This window comes from Podarcis cretensis (assembly GCF_951804945.1).
Source record: "Podarcis cretensis genome assembly, chromosome: 15".
In the NCBI taxonomy this organism is placed as follows: Eukaryota; Metazoa; Chordata; class Lepidosauria; order Squamata; family Lacertidae; genus Podarcis; species Podarcis cretensis.
The window spans coordinates 22,393,305-22,413,727 of NC_137185.1; positions in this window are offsets into that span (position 1 = coordinate 22,393,305).

A 20,423-nucleotide genomic window follows, 5' to 3' on the forward strand; every position below is an offset into this window, starting at 1 on the left:
TCTTCATAGTAAAAAATAATAATACAGTAAACAATGGTGTAACGCTGTAACTCACTAGAAAAGCATTTGCTTAGCATGTAAAATGTCCTAGGTTCAGTCCCCAGCATGTGCAGAAACTTTGGAGAGCTGCTGCCATCTACTACTGAGCTAGATGGAGCAGCTTCCTATGTTACCTAACCTAACCTAACCTAAGAGCATCTCCATCCCCATCGTTTAGCCTAGACACTGAGATCCAGCTCCGAGGGTCTTCTGGTGGTTCCCTCACTGTGAGAAGTGAAGTTACATGGAACCAGGCTTATTTTTTCCTGTGTGCATTCTGCCCTTCCTTTAAGCAGCATACAAGAAAGTTCCCAGTGGTCTGTCTCAGACATGGAACACAAGACTTGCTTAGCAGCTGGTTATGACCTACTAAGTCCTGTGCAACTTGGATCCCAGCTATCTGGAGGACTGTTTCTCCTGATATGAGCCTGCCTGGACTTTCAGATCTTTGTGGGAGATCTTCTCTCATTCCTGCCCCCCTTGCAGCATGTTTTGGGGGGGGAGGGGACAAGGGAGAGGGCTTTCTCAGTGGCTTCTCCCAAACCCACTTCCTAGTGAAGCTAGACTGGCTTCTTCTTTGTTGTCCTTCCTCTGTTGCATTCTACCTTCATTTTATAGTAAGCTACTTTGTGTATTTTTAATAGAAAATGTGGGGGTGATATGTTCCAGTATGGTGTAGTGTTACAGCAGGCATCCCCAGACTCAGCCCTCCAGATGTTTTGGGACTACAATTCCCATCATCCCTGACCACTGGTCCTGTTAGCTAGGGATGATGGGAGTTGTAGTCCCAAAAATATCTGGAGGGCCTACATAAAATGTCTACACCATACATTTTAAGGCACATCCAATGCATATTTAAAGCAAATAACTTTCCTAAAGAATCATGGGAACTGTTGTTTGAGCAAACTCGTGTGCTTTTGATATGCACTGGATTGTGCTTTAAATGCATGTTGAGATAGAATTTCTCTGCCATCTTGTGGAGAGGAGAGTTGGTGCACTCAGCATCGCTAGAACATGAAGCAAAGGAAGAATTCTCAGTGATAGGCGCTGCTGACATTTGATACAGGGGAGCAGATTTGCTAGACAGGGGTCAGCAAACTTTTTCAGCAGGGGGCCGGTCCACTGTCCCTCAGACCTTGTGGGGGGCCGGACTATATTTTGGTGAAAAAAATGAATGAATTCCTATGCCCCACAAATAACTCAGAGATGCATTTTAAATAAAAGGACACATTTTACTCATGTAAAAGCACGCTGATTCCCAGATCATCTGTGGGCCGAATTTAGAAGGTGATTGGGCCGGATCTGGCCCCCGGGCCTTACGTTTGCCTATCCATGTGCTAGAAGGTACACAGATTATATAAACCAGGAGACTCAAGCTTGATTTCTAAAGCTGGAGAAATAACTGCTGCTGTTTTGGCTTATGTGTTTTTTAAAGCTTCAGGAAAAATACAAAACTGGTTTAGGATGCCATTGATGCTACATTTATTCCACTTTCATCACACCCTCCTCTAAGGAGCTCATGATGCCTCTAACCTTTTTAACTTAATGACAGCCTCCTCACATGCCTGTGAGTCTGATCTTGAGGACAGCAGCATTCTCAGCTGGGACCTTTTCCTCATCTTGCACACTGAGCCAGACTCTCTTAACTTTTCTGCCATTTGCTTAATGATAGCGAACCTGCCAATTGTTTAATTTTCAAAGGCCAGGATCATCAGCAACTGACAAAAGCATCTCCCTGGGGAAGAAGACCCACATCCTTGGGGCCATCACCAAGAAGACCCTCTCGCAAGCCCTATCCCCCCCACCCTAATCAGGAAGAGCTTTGTATCCAAGTAAGAAATGTTTATAAATAGATGGACTTGCTACTTTTCTAAGTGGCGGCTTCTGCCCTGAGGCCAATTGCAGGTTTAGGGGTGGGGGTTGGACCACAGAATGGAAAAAAATTTAACTGGCCCCTCATCATATGGTGCAGTCCTAATTCATTTTGGGCCTTCTTGCATCTTCCACTTATCTTTTAAAAGAAGCAGCTGCATATTTGCAATTTTCAGGGATGGGTTCACCATCTAGTCTGTCCCAGAAGTTCTCTCTGAAACCAGACAGGGAGAAATAAGCATAGGAACCCACTTTTTATGTGAACAGAATGGTAGCAATTTCAAGTTCACATTTATTGGAGCAGTTGGAAGGCAGGGGAACTCAATGGCATAAAGGAAAGAACATCCAGTGGCGGTGCTGAGCCCCATCGACGGCATTAAGCATTCGTATCCATGGTGCTGGATGAATCTCTAGAGCCTGTGCCTCAGGCGATCGACATGGGAAACATAAGGCCAGCCTGATAAAGGGCCTATTGTGAGCTCCAAATTCTTGCGCCCCCAAAGAAAAAAGAAAACAAGATGTTTTAGTCGTCCCCTGGGGAGAGCAGCCGTCTGACGGGATGAAGGCCATACAGTCACTTCCCCAGGGGGTACCATGAAAGGCGTTTGTGCTCATACAATGGGGTAACTTCTATTGGTTTGCTATACCCGCCCCCCTAAAACTTTACTTGCAGTGGTTTTTATTTTCCTGCACAGAGAGAACTAGATCCTGGAAGGGAAAACAAGCTCCAAATTTGGGTGCAATGCACCTGCATTTTTTTGGGGGGAGGGCATAAAACATTTATGTGCTGTTTTCCCAAAATGCTTTACATGGATTGAACGGGGGGGGAGGTGGGGGGAAGCTGCCAAAGTATGAAAAATAACCTCCAAATGTTTTGCCGGTTTTCAAAAGCTAGAAACACCACCAGCCCATCAAGATGAATCAAATGAGACAGGGAAGGCTTGCAGATCTTAACCAAAAAAGTGGAAAAGAAGAGAATCTTCTAATGCAGGGGTTGGGTGGGTCTATGGCTCTCTCCAGATGTTGATGAACAACAACTCCTATCATTGCTGACCATTGGCCATGGGGCTGATGAGAATTGGAGTCCAACAACATTCAAAAGGCACCAGGCTATCCCTCCCCTGCTTTAGGGCATCAACAGGCCCACCAGCTGAACCAATCTGGCTTCCTCCAAAGAACCTTTGGAATAGGAGTTTGGTGATCATGCTGCGATTTCAGTCTCTTCAATCTCTAGCTTTTCTTTCTTTCTTTCTTTTTTAAATAAATTTTATTCAAAATTATAACAAAACATATTTTCCAAAAACATATCCTTATTTCCCCCCCCATTTTTCCTCCCCCCATAAAACCCACCCCACCCCACCCCCTGACTTCCCTCAGTTCCATCTTTGATTTCTCCAATAATGTTATTTTCTGCATGTTACAGAGTTGTATAGATCTTCCAACTATTTAGCTTATTATTATCAGTAAAAAAATTGTGAATGTTTATTCAAAACCTGCCAAGGAGTCCAGTTCGCTTTGTTGTATCTTCAAATATTTGTGAAAGGTTCCCATTCATCCTTAAAGTCACAGTTATCCTTATTTCATAGTTTATGTGTCAGTTTTGCCAGTTCTGCATAGTCCATCAATTTTTCTTGCCATGGTTCTTTAGTCGGAGTTTCTTCAGTCTTCCATCCTTGTGCTACCAGAACTCTTGCGGCCATTGTCGCATACATGAAGATGTTTTTCAACTTTTTTGGCAGGTCTTTCCCTACAATCCCCAACAAAAATGCCTCGGGTTTTTGAACAAATGTTAAATGGAACATTTTCTTCAATTCATTGTATATCGTTTCCCAATTTTTTTTAATTACTTTACAATCCCACCACATATGATAAAATGTTCCCTCCTTTTCCTTATACTTCCAACATCTATTTGAACTAGTTTTGTACATTTTCCCTAACTGCACTGGTGTTGTGTACTATCTGTACATCATCTTCATGTAATTCTCCTTCAATAGGGAACAATCTGTAAATTTTAAGTCAGTTTCCCATAATTTAACCCAATCTTCCATCATAATGTTGTGACCTACATCTTGTGCCCATTTAATCATAACTGATTTTACCTCTTCATCTTTCGTCTCCCATTCTAATAGTATGCTATATGCGGCCTTCAGTAGTTTCACTTTCCCTTCAATCACTTCCGTTTGAAACCTAGATCTAGTATAACTAAATCCTTTCTTACAGTCTTCTTTATATGTTTCATGTAGTTGTCGATAATGCAACCAACTCTGAAAGTGGTCTTTGATCTCATCATTAATTTCCATTTTCCATCTCTAGCTTTTCTCACAGATTTGCAGACCTCTCTGGGGCTAATTAGCCCCTTCCCTCAATGCCCTCTTTATTGTGCATTCATGATGATTCTGCTTATGATGGGGGCAGTTATACATGATCCCTCTTTTAATACTCTTTGCACCCACAAATGTCCTCTTTCCACCTGCTTCGTTTCCAGTTGACGCATGCCTCAGGACTTCCTCCTGAAATCGTGTAACTTTTCATACCACAAAGGTTCCATGTTGTACTAGAGCACAAGAGAGTCCCTCCAGGTGGCAATGATGTGATAACACTGGAGAAGCATTTCAGAACAATTAATAAAGTTGCATGGTCCTGTATAAATCCACCACTAATGCACTATTATTGTGTTAATGACAGATTGCACTCCAGAAATGTACATATCCCCAGTTGTATATCCTAATCTGGAAACCTGTTTATGGTGATGTCCCAGGTGGAAAAGTTTGTTGAAGTTAAAAGTTTAACATGCATTAAATATAATGTTTGCATGCACTGAAGTCAAAACTTACGTAGAAGTTTGCATTTGCAGAGCTGATAGGTTTACATTAAGGGTGGATCTACACAGATAAAAAAAGTTATAAATAAACTAGGAATTAAATTGTTGTAACGAAAGAAAAAAAAGCTATGGAAAACAGCAAAGAAATTTTTTTTGCTCTTCATCGCCATCTGGTGTTGCATGTTTATGCATTCGAAACACTGTTTTTTGACTAATGTAGCTGAGAGGTTCCACTGTAGGTGAAAGCGGAAGCCTGGTGTTTCTCCTTTTCATAGGGTTTAGGCTACCTGATAACTCACTGCTGGAAACCTGAGCTGCAGATCTCTCACAGCAGGAAAGGAGAAGTCAGGGGTGGCTAGTTTTAAGTTAGTACACTTTGAAACTAAATTTTGGGGTGGAAAGTGCATTTATTTCTACACAAAGTCCAGATGAGGGATTCCACTGAACAACTCTAACAAGGTAGCAAGCTTCCCTCTTGCCATTTTCAGGAGCAGCTGGCTCTGTGCACAGCTCCCCTTGGTGGTGAACCTTTGAACTGAAGCTGGTCCCTTCCCTATGAAGTACTTCCAAGTTTTGGACTGATTTTGCCCACCCAGGTTGGTCATTGGATCTTTCTGGGCAGTAAGGGGTATTAAAGCCTTCTTGTTTCAGTCGAGTCTTGCTGGAGCAACATAGGTTTGGTGCGTTCCTGTATCACAGTCTGCCCTTCAGTCTTGACTTCTGTCTTGATCATAAGAAAACCTCTAAGCAGCTTACAAAAAATATAACATAAAGCAATGGAAGTACAGTGGTACCTCTGGATGCGAACAGGATCCGTTCCGGAGCCCCATTTGCATCCAGCAGCAAACACAACCCGCGTCCGCACGTCTGCGCATGCGCAGGTCACAATTCACCACTTCTGTGCATGCACATGATGTCGTTTTGACCACCTGTGCATGTGCGAACGGCGAAACGCAGAAGTAACATGCTCTGTTATTTCCAGGGTGCCGCAGCACACAATCCGAAAATACTTATCCCAAAGCTACTTTAACCCGAGGTATGACTGTAAAGATTTAAGAAGCAGTTAAATGCAGGCATTTAAAAAATATTGGAAATATTATTAAAACCAACAGTAGCTAAAAAGAAACAAATGTCTGGATAGGCTTGCCTAAACAACAACAACAAAACCGTGAAAGCAGCTGCCTGGTGTCAATAGGCAGGGAGTTCCAAAGTGTAGGTGGGGCAGCACTAAAAATATAAGTATGAGGATTATATGGCAACTAACTGTAACAAAGCTAGTTCCACTGGTCTATCAGGCATATATGGGATAAGGTGATTCTGCAGGCAAACTGGTTCCAAGCTATTAAGGGTCTTATATACTAAGAGCAACACCTGGAAACCAGTGTAGATCTCTGAGCAGGTGTGTTATATGCTGACAGGGCTTCACTCCTCTTAGCAACCATGCTGCAGCATTCTGCACCCCCTGCAGCCTCCGGATCAAGTGCAAGGGATGCCCCACAAACAGTGCATTGCAGTAATCCAGCCTCGACCAGTTTGCCCCTCCCTAGCCTTGTGAGCAAGGAAGAAGCAAGACACCTCCCAGCCAGTGCTTCAGGCAAGAGACAGGTGGAGGTGCATGCCTGATCTGTCACAGCACTCTTTCTGCTCCCTCCCTCATCACCTTCTCTTCCTTTTTTCTTGCTTGCAAAGAAACAAACAAAGAGGAAGTGTTTGACATGGTATTTAAAAACAAGGCCTGCCTCCTGGGCGTTGCTGACAGCTGCGGTAGGAATATGGGAGAGAAATTATGATTCCTTAATTACAGTGCACTGTGTTTCTTCATTTCTTAGCTGTCTTTCAGCACACCCCTTTTCCATCACTAATGCCTGTGTTTTGGCGACTGTGCAATGATGCTTACTTTGGTGGTCCAAGCATCACCGGCATTAAGATTTTAGCCAGTGGCGATGAAATGCAAAGCAGACTTCTCACTGGTCAATCAAATTGGAGGCTTTACATGCCCCTTGATAGACACCCAGGTTTGATGCAGCAACCATCGAGACGCCAAGTGCATTATTATTCTTTGCAACAACTTGCAGTGCAATCCTAATCATGTCTACTCAGAAGTAAATCCTAGCAAATTTAATGGACTTTACTGCCAGCTAAGTGAGGTTAGGATTGCAGCCTAAGAGCTGCTTGCAAATTAAAGGAGAAATTCAGGGTATAGGCTGAGCGGCTCTTTCAAAACCCACTGTGTTTTCAACAAATCTACGCTTGCAGCCTGACACACATGTGCTCAGATCACTTGATTGAACACACATGTCCATAACTCTGTGCCTCCAGCATGAAATAGCCTTGCAGTCTATCACCTCTCCTTATTCTTCATAGGTCCTTTGGATCTCTTCAACCTTGCAATCATTTTAATATCTTCTCTGTTGAGCTCCATAGGCTTGGGGGATTTCCCCACCATAAAGTGGATCGTGCTGAGGTCTTGCTTGTGGGTTTCCCACAGGAACATGGTTGGTGGTTCTGGATTTCAAAATAGGCAAAGTAGGCACTGGCCTATGGGCCCCATGCCTTTTAGGGGCCCCATACCTTTTAGGGGCCCTGCAACAATGGATCAAAATAATATTGATTTGATCTTGAAAGAAAATTACTGACTTCTGTAGAATGAAAGTACAGTGGATGCTTGGGTTGTGAACGTGATCTGTGCCAGAGGCACATTCACAACCCGCAGCATCCGCAACCCACAGCGCCGCGTTTGCACACACGTGGGTCGCGATCTGGCGCTTCTGCGCATGCGCAAAGCATGATTTAATGTTTCTGCGCATGCGCAAGCACCGGAACCTGGAAATAACCCATTCTGGTACTTCCAGGTTTCGGTGCGTCCATATCCCGAAAACGCGCATTCTGAAGCGTCTGTAACCCAAGGTATGACTGTATTAATTTTACTGCATGCAGTGCACTTAAAGCAAATGTGATGAAAATGATGTATAGATGGTATTTAACACCAACTAAACTTGCTAAAATGTATAGGACAAGAACTAAGGAGTGCTGGAAATGTAAAGGAAAAGAAGGGAGTTTTTCTCACATGTGGTGGACTGGTAAAGAGGTAAAAGCTTACTGGGAAATGATACATAATGAGTTTTTAAAAGGTATAAAAATACTTTTGTCAAAAAAACAGAAGCATTTTTACTGGGCATAGTTGGGGAAGAGATACCAAAGGGAGATTTTTTTAAAAAACCCACCTGTTTATGTATGCAACAACTGCAGTAAGAATTATTTTAGCCCAAAAATGGAAACAAGAAGAAATACCAATGAAAGAAGAGTGGCAGATGAAGATGATGGAGTTTGTGGAACTGGGGAAGCTGATGGAGAAAATCCGAAACCAGTGTGATCAAGCATTCCAAAAAGACTGGAGTAAATTTATACAATATTTGAAGGACCATTGTAAGCAATTAACTAGCAGGGTTGTAAGAAGACTTGTAATGATAACTGTTCTTACCTTTTTACATTTACTTAAAAATGGTGATATTCTGAATGAGTGAAACGTAAATTTGAAAAATGCATGAATGCTACGATATAAAGATTAACTCTGGAAACCAAGAGGCAGGAGGGAGGGAAGTCGATAAGAGCAAAAGAAGTTAAGTGGATAACGAGAATGTGTATAAATACTGTGTAATGGAAAAAATTATTATAAAAAAAGAAAATTTTACTAAAATGTATTAGGAGATCATTTGCGAGGGCCCCACCCTGAGATTTTGACTGCCTAGGGGCCTCCACAGGCTTTAATCTGGCACTGCTGGTTGGCCACTGTGAGAACAGGATGCTGGACTAGATGGGCCACTGGTCTGATCCAGCAGGGGTCTTATATTCTAATGATGCAACTGACTCCTCTGCTTTTTCATTGCCCTTTTCCATCGTGGTTCTTTTCTCCCTCCCCCCCAACGATCTTTACTGAAACTTACGGTAACATACAGTGGTACCTCAGGTTACAGACGCTTCAGGTTACAGACTTTGCTAACCCAGAAATAGTACCTCATGTTAAGAACTTTGCTGCAGGATGAGAACAGAAATTGTGCAGCGGTGGCGTGGCGGCAGCAGGAGGCCCCAACAGCTAAAGAGGTACCTCAGGTTAAGAACAGTTTCAGGTTAAGAACGGACCTCCAGAACGAATTAAGGTCTTAACCCAAGGTACCACTGTATATACATAATAACCAAAATTCCCAGTGATACCCTCACATAAAATATCTAAATTGCAACAGCTCCATAATTATACACTTAATTATAAAACCCACCACCCACCCTCTACTTCCCTCCACAGCAATTCGACTTCTTTATATTTCTTTCTACCTTTCCCCCCTTGCATTCTATAATAAATTATTTTTGTTAAATTCTGATTTTTCCTTCCTTGGTTTTGTTATTGCTTACATTTTTTATTCTAAGCCTATTAGCATGTCATTTTTAGAACAATATTTTGACATATAATCTTCGAAATAATTCCACTCCACTCTTAACTTTTGATTTAATTAACTTATAACTGAAGTTAATTTTGCCAATTCTATATACTCTATATACTCCATTTATGGTCCTCCTTGTTTTTTCCTGACTGACATTCACTTGGCACATTATTTCCCTTCTTTCAGTGCCTCTCCCTTTCGTTTTGCTAGACTTGTACACCTTTTTTTGTACAGTAATGGATAAATTAGTGATGGGTGTGGCATAAATAACAGAAGATGAAGGTAGTATGTGTGTGTCACAGACAGAACTGTCATATTGCCTCAAAAAACAAAAACAAAACCCTGCTTTCTGTGGTATCTATTCACATCTTCAGCTGCCTCAGTCCTCTAAAGTATAACATCTACATAGCAACAATAAGGGACCTTGGGGAAAGTTTGTAGATCAGTGAGAGGCTTTGCATGCAAAAGGTCCCAGGCTCAATCCCTGGTATGTCCAGGTGCAGCTGGGAAAGACTCGCATTCAAAACCCAGGAGAACCTCTGCCAGTCAGTGCAGACAGTATTGGCAGCTGATGCAATAGAAGGCACCTACCTGTGTACCTGGTGGGACGTGGGTGGCGCTGTGGGTTAAACCACAGAGCCTAGGACTTGCCGATCAGAAGGTCGGTGGTTCGAATCCCCGCGACAGGGTGAGCTCCCGTTGTTCAGTTCCTGCTCCTGCCCACCTAGCCGTTCGAAAGCACGTCAGAGTGCAAGTAGATAAATACTGTATTTTTTGTTCTATAAGACTCACTTTTTCCCTCCTAAAAAGTAGGGGAAATGTATGTGCGTCTTATGGAGCGAATGCAGGCTGCGCAGCTATCCCAGAAGCCAGAACATCAAGAGGGATTGCTGCTTTCACTGCACAGCGATCCCTCTTGCTGTTCTGGCTTCTGAGATTCAGAATATTTCTTTTCTTGTTTTCCTCCTCCAAAAACTAGGTGCGCCTTGTGGTCTGGTGCGTTTTATAGAGTGAAAAATACGGTAGGTACTGCTCTGGCGGGAAGGTAAACGGCATTTCCATGTGCTGCTCTGGTTCGCCAGAAGTGACTTAGCCATGCTGGCCACATGACCCGGAAGCTGTACGCCGGCTCCCTCGGCCAATAAAGCGAGATGAGCGCTGCAACCCCAGAGTCGGTCACGACTGGACCTAACGGTCAGGGGTCCCTTTACCTTTTTACCTGTGTACCTAAGACCATTTAGTTGCTATAAATAGCAAAGTTGCTGGGGGAACTTTATCACTTCAGATCCCTGGTGTGCAATCCCGAGAACTATAGTTTGATACAGGTGCTGAGAGCTGCTAGAAGACCCCTACCACCCAAAAAAACCTAAAATCCCCAGAGTTTCCTAGGAAGAGGGATTGCATGTCAAACCACTCTGTAAATTGTAGCTCAGTGTGGGGAATAGTGGCCTGCAAACAATTCTCAGAAGCATTCATAAACTACAGCTCCCAGGATTCTGTGGAAGAAGCCATTGCTGTTTTAAGTGGTATGATTCTGGATAGGGAAAACAAAAAGAATTGAAGCTCCAATTTCATCCTCTGGGCTGCTGTCTTAGAATTCTGGCCACTAGGTGCCACTGTTGCATTGCACTTGTGGGTTGTGCTGCATGGGCTTTCCACACTAGAACATTTCCGAGGCGAGGCTTCGGAAGGATGTGAAGGGCTCCTAACTCTGCAAACAGGTAAACAAACAAATCTGCAGCTGTTCAGAGTTTTTGTTGACCCTTGTTAGGGGTCTTTCTCTCTTTTCTTCACTGCGTGGTCCCAGCCAATCAGGGATCACAGACTGAAAGTGATGATGTCATGACATGATGCAGCCAAACAAATTTTGCTTTTCTGTTGACATGAAGGCAAATAAAGCCTTCTGAATGTGAAGAAGATGGAAGACATTGCCACTACCAAGGCTATCAGGCCAAGGCTTTTTGTCCTGTATACCTGAAGCTGTGTCTCTACCCCCATCGTTCAACCTGGACACTGAGGTTCAGTGCCGAGGGCCTTCTGGAGGTTCCCTCACTGTGAGAAGTGAGGTTACAGGGAACCAGGCAGAGGGCCTTCTCGGTAGTGGCGCCTGCCCTGTGGAACGCCCTCCCAGCAGGTGTCAAGGCAATAAACAACTATTTTACTTTTAAAAGACAACTGAAGGCGGCCCTGTTTAGGGAAGTTTTTAATGTCTGACGCTGTATTGTTTTTAATATTCGGTTGGAAGCTGCCCAGAGTGGCTGGGGAAATCCAGCCAGATGGGCGGGGTATGTATAAATAAATAAATAAATATATTATTATTATTATTATTATTATTATTATTATTATTATTATTATTGCTGCAATGTGCTGGTAGTGGCTCCCAGCACAATGACCAGCAAAACGCCGGCCCTGTAGCAAGTAGGTATGCATGAATAGTTGTGGTGGCCCATTTTTGCTCCACCAGATTCCATGAAATTCACATGCAATCAGGTGCCTTTGCCTACTCTAACTTGCCTATTTTGAGCAAGTGGATTAGGGCAAGAGAGTGTTGCCCAGTTGTGTTGGAAATGGGGCCACATTCCCTCTTTCTTCCCAGCTAGCTTGCACCTTGTGAACACTTCCATATCATTTTGTAACAGGACAAGAAACAATGCCCACAATGGGAGTTGCTTCTTGAAGGGCTGGCGGGAGACTTCCCTGACAGGTGACCCGTTGCGTAGAATCCCTCTTTGGTTCAGGACTTCTTCTCACATTTAATTCACTATTATCCCACTTGGACAAGCATAGCTTCCTCCAAAGGATCATGAGAACTGTAGTTTGTCAAGGGTTCTGGGAACTGTAGCACTATGAAGAGCCTCCTAATTACTCCAGGCACTCTTAACAAGCTACAGTTCCCAGAATTCTTTAAGGGAACGTCATGACTGTTATATCACAGGGCTTCAGATGTGTGGTGTGGATGCCAGCAAAGTTTTTTTTTACCTTGCAGTGAGAACAAGGAGTTACCCTAATTTTAATACAGGACTATACAGTGGTACCTCGGGTTACAGATGCTTCAGGTTACAGACGCTTCAGGTTACAGCCTCCACTAACCCAGAAATAGTACCTCAGGTTAAGAACTGAAGAAACCCCAACTAAAGAATCATGGCAAGAAAAACTGATGGACTATGCAGAACTGGCAAAACTGACATATAAGCTACAGGACAAAGATAACTGTGACTTTAAAGATGAATGGGAACCCTTTACAAAGTATTTGAAGACACACAAAGTGAACTGGACTCCTTGGCTGGCTTTGAATAAACATTCACAAACTTTTTATTGATAATAATCAGCTCAATAGTTTGAGGATCTATACAACTGTGTAACATGCAGAAAACAGCATTCTCAGAGTAATCAAAGACTGGAACTGAGGGAAGCCGGGGGGTGGGGGTGGGTTGGTTTTGTTTGGGAGGGTGGGGGGAAGGAGGACAAATGGGGATAATATCTTTCTGGATAATATGTTTTGTTTTAATTTTGAATAAAAAAAGTTTTTTTAAAAAAGAACTTTGCTTCAGAATGAGAACAGAAATCACGCGGCGGCAGCGGGAGGCCCCATTAGCTAAAGTGATACCTCAGGTTAAGAACAGTTTCAGGTTAAGAACGGAACTCCAGAACGAATTAAGTTCTTAACCGGAGGTACCACTGTATATCCTATTTTTCCTGGAGAGAGATGCTAAGGGCGGTATCTAATGCTCTTGTTCCATTATCATTAGCAGGGCTTTGTTTTCAGCTGGAACTTACCAGAACTCAGTTTTGGTGCCTCTTTTTCTAGAAAAACAGCACTGATCACTAGGTTCCATGCTTGCACAGCATCCTTCCCCAAATCTGCTCCAGAAGGTTGAAGGAACCCCTAGATCAGATTTAGGGAGGGGAAAGTTCTATTGTGCAAGCAGAAATCCTTGGAGCAATGGAAGGAGTTACTTAAACACAAACCTCTAGTTTTCTTTTTAAAGCTTTAAACATTAATATAACAATATGGCGAAATGGAAAGAGAGGAATAGACTCAACTGAGCTCAGTGTCACCAGCAATACTAACAGAGAATTTACTTACTTGTTTCTGAAAGTGAGATTATAGCTATGAGGTGGCATTAAGTCTGAAAATGTGAATTTCACCAACAAGCTGGTTAAGAATGCAAGAGGGGCACTGCTTGATCTGAGGGCCCATCTAGTCCAGCACCTTGCTCTCACTGGGCCCAAACAGATTTCCTACAGGAAGTCCACAAGCAGTATATGAGGGCAACAGCAACACTCTCCCCACATGTGCTCCCCGGCAACCAGTATTCAGAGACTTACCTTCTCCATCAGTGGAGGTAGAACATAGCCCCCATGACAAGTAGCTATTGATAACATGATCCTTCATAAAATTGTTTAATCCTCCTCTAACGCCACCCAAGTTGGTGGCCATCGCTGCCTCCTTTGGGAGCAGGGTCCATAGCTCAGTATGTGCTGCATGAAGAATCCCTTCCTTTGGTCCTACCTGAATCTTCCTACACTAAGCTTTGTTGGGTGTCCCTGAGTATTATGAGAGAAGGTGAGAAACACCTCTCTTTCCACTTTCCCCACACCACGTATATTTTACACACATCAACAATGTCTTTTTTAAAAGTTGCCATTCCCCCCCCCCCCCAAAAAAAATGAAAAAGCCCCAAATGTTGTAGCCGGTCCTCGTCGGGGAGTTGCTCCAGCCCCTTGATCATTTGGGCTGCCCTTTGCAGCACCTTTTCGGTATGGTTTCCATACTGGATGTCTTGGGGAGAAATGAGCTCTTCCTCTCGGTTCCGGCTTTGTCTGGTTGTACTTCAGACGGAGTTAATTTGTACCAGCGGGCAGCTCCCGGCATCTGTTTCCAATGCCAGGACCGGGGATTGGAATGTATGACATAAGACTAGCTGAATGCTCCTAAGCAGGTGCAGGGTGGGCTTCCCCTCACCTCTGAGGAACAACAGAAAACCCCCACATATCTGAGTTCATAGGGAAGAGCTCTTTCATTAGAGCATGGCTTTCTCTTCCTCTAGAAACACACCTTCTGTCCCAAGAGCTGTGCATTATTATTTTATTTATTATCTATATCCCACAATTCCTCCAAGGAACTCAAGGTGGTATGCATGGTTCTCCCACTCCCCATTTTACCTTCACAACAATCCTGCAAGGTAGGTTAGGCAGAGAGATGATGACTGGCCCAAGGTCGCCCAGTGAGTGCATCTCCTTCTCCCCACCAGACCTGCTCCCTCCTCCTATGCCACCCAGATAAATCCAGGTGGTATAGGAGCCAACTCTTAGGGGCCAAGGTCCCTTTAGGCCCCCCAAAGTTCATAGGCATTGCCATTCAACTGGTGTGTATGCACTGCCTCTTGTGATCAATTATGCGGGGCAGGGTTTACCTGTCCTCCCTCCAAATTTCATTCAAGTTGGCACACCAGCTGAGTGGACCCTGTCCAATCCAGGGTGTTCTGGGGCTGCCTCAGTCCAATCCAGCCCAATTCCAGGTTCACCCAAGCTGGCCCAGTTTGGTTTGGGCTCTGGCCAGGTCCTGCGCACAGCCCTGGCTTTAAGCTGCTTTGAGAATTCTTTGATGAAGCAGTATACAAATTTTGGTACTTACATCAATAAATAAATGGGTAATGTTACTGCCTTCAGGATTTATATGGGTGCATCTCAGGCAGCATCTGAAATTCCAAAGGGAATGTGATATTTGATGAAATTTTGAAGCAGGGAGTCTTGACATAAGAATTTAGTGTGCTTGGTATACAGTCGTACCTTGGAAGTTGAACGGAATCCATTCTGGAAGTCCGTTTGACTTCCAAAACATTCGGAAACCTAGGCGCGGCTTTTGATTGGCTTCAGGAAGCTCCTGCAGCCAATTGGAAGCTGCGTCAGACGTTCGGGTTCCAAAGAACATTCGCAAACCCAACACTCACTTCCAGCGTTCGGGAACCAAAACATTCGACTCGCAAGGCGTCCGGGATCCAAGGTACAACTGTACTTGAACTGATTGCAACATGTTAGACAGTCTTCAGACTTGAGGGTGTCTCTGCATTTCTTCTCATTTTATCCCACGGTGAATCACAGGTGCATTTGCCCTCTAGGTACGTGGACCTCCAGACTTCAGAAAGACCTTTCTTGAAATGGAGGCACAACTGACATGTTGACCCTTTCCGGATCACCCGGGGCATGTGCCGTGATTAGTAAGAGTGTGGGAGTTTAAAAATAACCTGTGGAGGAGGCGCTTTAATGAGCAATTATCATTCCTTTCCATTGACTTCTGTGGCATGGATCTCTGTGTGCCTTGTCTTCCTCAAAAGAGAGAAAGAGAAACCTCGCCAGATGTTAGACTAAGCGACTCGTTAGGTTCCGGAATATTCTTCCTACTGGTGCACTGAACCATTGTCGACTATTAAAATAATTGGGCTCTGAATATTCTGACCTGATAATGTGCGAGAATCTTGGCAGGCTTTGCTGCGGACTGCGATTGTGGAAGAGGAGGAGGGGCTGGGAGCCTTTGCGGGAACAAAGAAACACAACATTCTGTATGCAAAAGCTCACCTCCAACTTAATCCTAAGGGGGGGGGGGCGGATCATGTGGCCTGAGAAATTGGGCCTCAAAGGAAGGAGAGGAGGGGGAGAGAACCCCTGACTTTTGTATTTCAACATCCTGAACTGTTCCTCTTTAAGGAAGCTTTCCCCACCCCCTTCACACACAGGCAATGTTCTTCTCCCAAAAGAAGTAGCATTTTAGAAATCACTGGCAATGAGGCAGAAGGTGACCACCACCACACCAAGAGATGAAAAGTGTAAGGAGTTCTCCAGCACACATTCTGGCAATGGGGGTGGGGCAGTCTCCCCTCCTGCTCAGCCCAGGATGAAGTGGATTGAAGAAGAAAAACCCCCACAAAGCACTACACTGGGAAATTAGGTGGCAAGGATACCCTCCTTGTGGGTGGCTCTCCCCCGTTTTGTCACATTGATCAAACTCAATGAATTGCATCGCCTCTGTTTTCCTTTCGTCTTTTGGTGTCCCTCGGTTGGAGCTCATTAAGCTCCGAGGGGCTGCACTGGGGGGACTAGCACGTCTAGGAGTTTCGACTTTGATCTGAAGAAGCCGGAGAAGAAAAGGACGGAAATTGTAGCGGACTGTGTGGAGTGGCTTGATTAGAAGGCCCAAACTGATATGTATATATAATTCCACCTGGTTTGGAGGGAACGGGCTCTTTGGAAGAAGCTCTGTAACAAAACAGCTTTGTAGCTGTGTGTTCCCATTGCCCCTCATTATTATCCTGCTCTTGGATGGCTGAAATGAACCTTGAACTCCAAGGGTCCTTTGAGGGGGAGATAGATGGGCTCCAAGAAGTCAACAAATAATTTCCCAGGCAGTCCATTTCTCCATGCCCTCTCTAATACGACCCTTTTAAGCTGATGTGTTTCAGCATAAGCTTTTGGTGTTTTGCTGCTGGCCGTGGGGGAACATTGAAAAGAATCCACTCAATATGCCTCTGGGGCAATCCTATGGCAAAATCTGTCAGGATTAGCACCTTAGGAGGCAGCAGATCTCCAGCTCAGCTTGCTGAGTCCTGGGCTGAACCAAAGATGCCCTGGCATAACTTGCTTATCCTGGCTCAGCCCGAGTGCAGCCGGCTGAACCTAAGCTGGGCTGAGCCAAGGCCAGTGCAAGTCTGTAAAGGGGTATTCTGAGTGTATGGCAGGGCCAAAACCAAAGGGGGTGGGGTTGAGACGGGATCCTAAGCCCAGACAGCTTAGTCATGTGCCCAGCATAGAACACTACAGTGGTACCTCGGGATACATACTCTTCAGGTTACATAGACTTCAGGTTACAGACTCCGCTAACCCAGAAATAGTACCTGGGGTTAAGAACTTTGCTTCAGGATGAGAACAGAAATCGTGCTCCGGCGGCACAGCAGCGGCAGGAGGCCCCATTAGCTAAAGTGGTGCTTCAGGTTAAGAACAGTTTCAGGTTAAGAACGGACCTCCGGAACAAATTAAGTACTTAACCCAAGGTACCACTGTATTTAAAAAACTTGATTTCCCTCTGCCAGGCTTATGCTGTGCAACAAGAGCAACTGAATATGGTTTGGATCTGGGGTAACTTTATACAGTGGTACCTCAGGTTAAGTACTTAATTCGTTCCGGAGGTCTGTACTTAACCTGAAACTGTTCTTAACCTGAAGCACCACTTTAGCTAATGGGGCCTCCTGCTGCTGCCACGCCGTCAGAGCACGATTTCTGTTCTAATCCTGAAGCAAAGTTCTTAACCTGAAGCACTATTTCTGGGTTAGCGGAGTCTGTAACCTCAAGCGTATGTAATCTGAAGCGTATGTAACCCGAGGTACCACTGTACTGACTTAACGCACACCAGCTTATTCAATGCCAGCTTCTTGTGCATAGGATCGCTCGCTAAACCTAACACATCCTAAAACTCTGCAGCTAAAAACATTAAAACTTCATTGAACACAGCAATGGGGGGGGGGGGAGAGGCAGGACTTGGTATGAAAACTAAAGCATTCAATAGATTGTAATTAATGGGTTTTTGAAGAACAGGAAGGCATTCACTTGGTGCCCAAAAAATCATGGCGTAAGTGCCAGGTGAGCCTTTTTTCTTTTGGTAAGTTGCTTTGTTTAGGGTTTTAAACACCAGTGTAAATGCCTAGGTACTGTACGTGACTACCTGGGAGTCACGTGTTGCTGCCTTAGGCTTTATGATGGAAGGATTAAATGAATTAGATGGCTTTAGATAGGCTGAAAAAGAAGGGCACCCCACCCCTACTCTGGCATTTATGAACCACTGTAACAAATTGACTCTCGGTCATTTGTCCCGCCTGTGAGTCTGAAGACACAAAAACAATCACAATAGGTTTTTTCCCCCCTTTTCAATGAAGTCACTTCATCAAATTCTTCCAACTCTTCTCATTTCTCTCTCTCTCCCTGTCTCTCTCCTGCACCAATATTTCTTTCTCTGGTAAACTCCTTTGCTAGAGTATCACACATTGTTGTTGGAGTTGCGGGGGTTTCTTGTGATAGGGAGTGATTTTTATTTTATTTTTTCCAATAAGAAACACATGACATGGTCCCAAATCAAAGGTGCTCCGCACATTTGCTTTTCAGTCGCCTGTATTATGTTTTGATGAAGCAGACCCCCTGGAAGGGAGAGGGGAATCTTTGAAAAGGAGTGAATGTGCACAAAGCATATTCACTGTTTGTCAGATGCAGTTGTTAAAACAAGGTTACTTCTGCAACTTGAACAGGAAGGTTACAGTTGGGATTGCACAGGAAATTCCCAGGATTTGGGGGAAGCTGTAGGGGAAGATTGTGTATTTTCAAGAGATATAGTTTCATTTTCATTGTGATGTGGTCACTTGTACACTGCTTAGAAGCAATTGTAATTCAGTGGTATATAAGTTGTTGAAACAAATACTAAATCTACTATCCGTTTTGGAAAGTGGTCTGTTTGTCTGTCTTGTATAGGTTCGGCTTCTCGAGATATCATTAGGCAAGAGGGTTCACAAGGTGAGTGCAGCAGTTTTCACTGATGTTGGGACACCAGTCGCCATTTTGAATCAAGATGGCGAATGAAAACGCCACTGGCCCAAAGTCACCCCAGTGAGCTCCATGGTGGCGTGAGGATTTGAACTCTGGTCTCCCAGGCCTTGGTCCAACACCCTAACTCCTATACCACACTGAGAAATAGGGAGCTGCCTCACAAACTCCAGTGTGCCCTCAGCCCGCCTCCATCTGCCTGCTATCTCACTTATAACAAATCCAAGGGGTGGCACTGCCTGACAGCTCCTTCCTCCTCCTTACTCTCAGCGTTGCCCTTGTAGAGTTCAGCAAGGAGGAGGATGGAGAAGAAGACTAGTATTTGGCCGGCTCCCTCTGTTACTGGCTTGGGCTCCATTCACTGCGGGTCTCCCTGCCTTACACCCTACCAGCCTCAATGGGCACCAGCTGCTCCTGTAGAGTGGGTGTGCATATCCTAGATATCAAGGCAGAGATGAGCTTATTCCAAAAGGAACTGCCAGTTTTTTATTCACTGTGCTACGCCAGCAACAGTTCCTCCTACTCAAAAGGCCCTCTTCCTTTGCTGTTTTTTTTTTTTGCTCCATCACTGCCCAGTTTCCCAATTACTAGCTTTTTAATCTCCCCCTCTCCCTCTTTCCTTTACTCCTTTGCAATTAGATAAGTTTTAAACTCACTCTCCTCTCCCTTGCACAGATACACTGTGCTCTACAGCCATTGCAAAGAAAATGAATGGTCTTGCTGGCTTTTGGGAAATGCTTCGTGATTCCATCACACTTGGACACATGGGCATAGCCAGGATTTTTTTTCCGGGGTGTGTGTGTCAGGCTTTTTGTTGGGGGGCAGGCCTTTTGCTGGGAGGGGGCAGAAGCTCAGTGAGCTAGGTACAGTCATACCTCGTGCTGCGTTAGATTCATGTTGCGTCCTTTCGGCTTGCGAACGTGCCAAACCCGGAAGTGTATACTTTCGGGTTTCGCTGTGCGTGTGTGCGCACAGTGGCGTAGCGTGGGGGGTGCAGGGGGGGGCCGGCCGCACCGGGCGCAACACCTGGGGGTTAGGGGGCACAAATCCACGGGTTAGGGGGTGCAAATCCACGGCTTAGGGGGCGCAAATTACTTGCCTTGCCCTGGGTGCTGACAACCCACGCTACACCACTGTGTGCACAGAAGCGTTCTGTGCACTTTGCGCATGCGCAGAAGCTCTCTATTGTGCCATGCACATGCACAGAAGCAGTGCTCTAGTTACAGACTTTTTGGGGTGCGAACGGCATCCCGGAACGGATCAAGTCCGTAACTAGAGGTACCACTGTATTTTTATTTAGGGGAGCAGCTGCTCCTCCTTGCCTCCCCCGACTATGTCCATGCCTGGACAATGCCCAGACCCTTCTGAAAAGAGATGCCTAGGTGTACAGCCTTAAAACAGACCCTCCCTTGCCACCACAAGGACAGGGTATGGCGTGCCAATCTCCCTTATCTCCATCACCGCGCTCCAGACCAAAAAGCTTTGTTGAACCAGATTTTGTCCCACTTCTTGTGAAATTGAATGATCCAGGCAGCTATATATAGTGAGTGGGGGGGGGGAAACCAGGGCATTGTGGAACTGTGAAAGTAGGCCAGTGGGCGTCAGGAAACAAGAACGATAAAAACAGGAGCATGTCATGATGCAAGGGCTCCACAAGGAGGATATCCAAG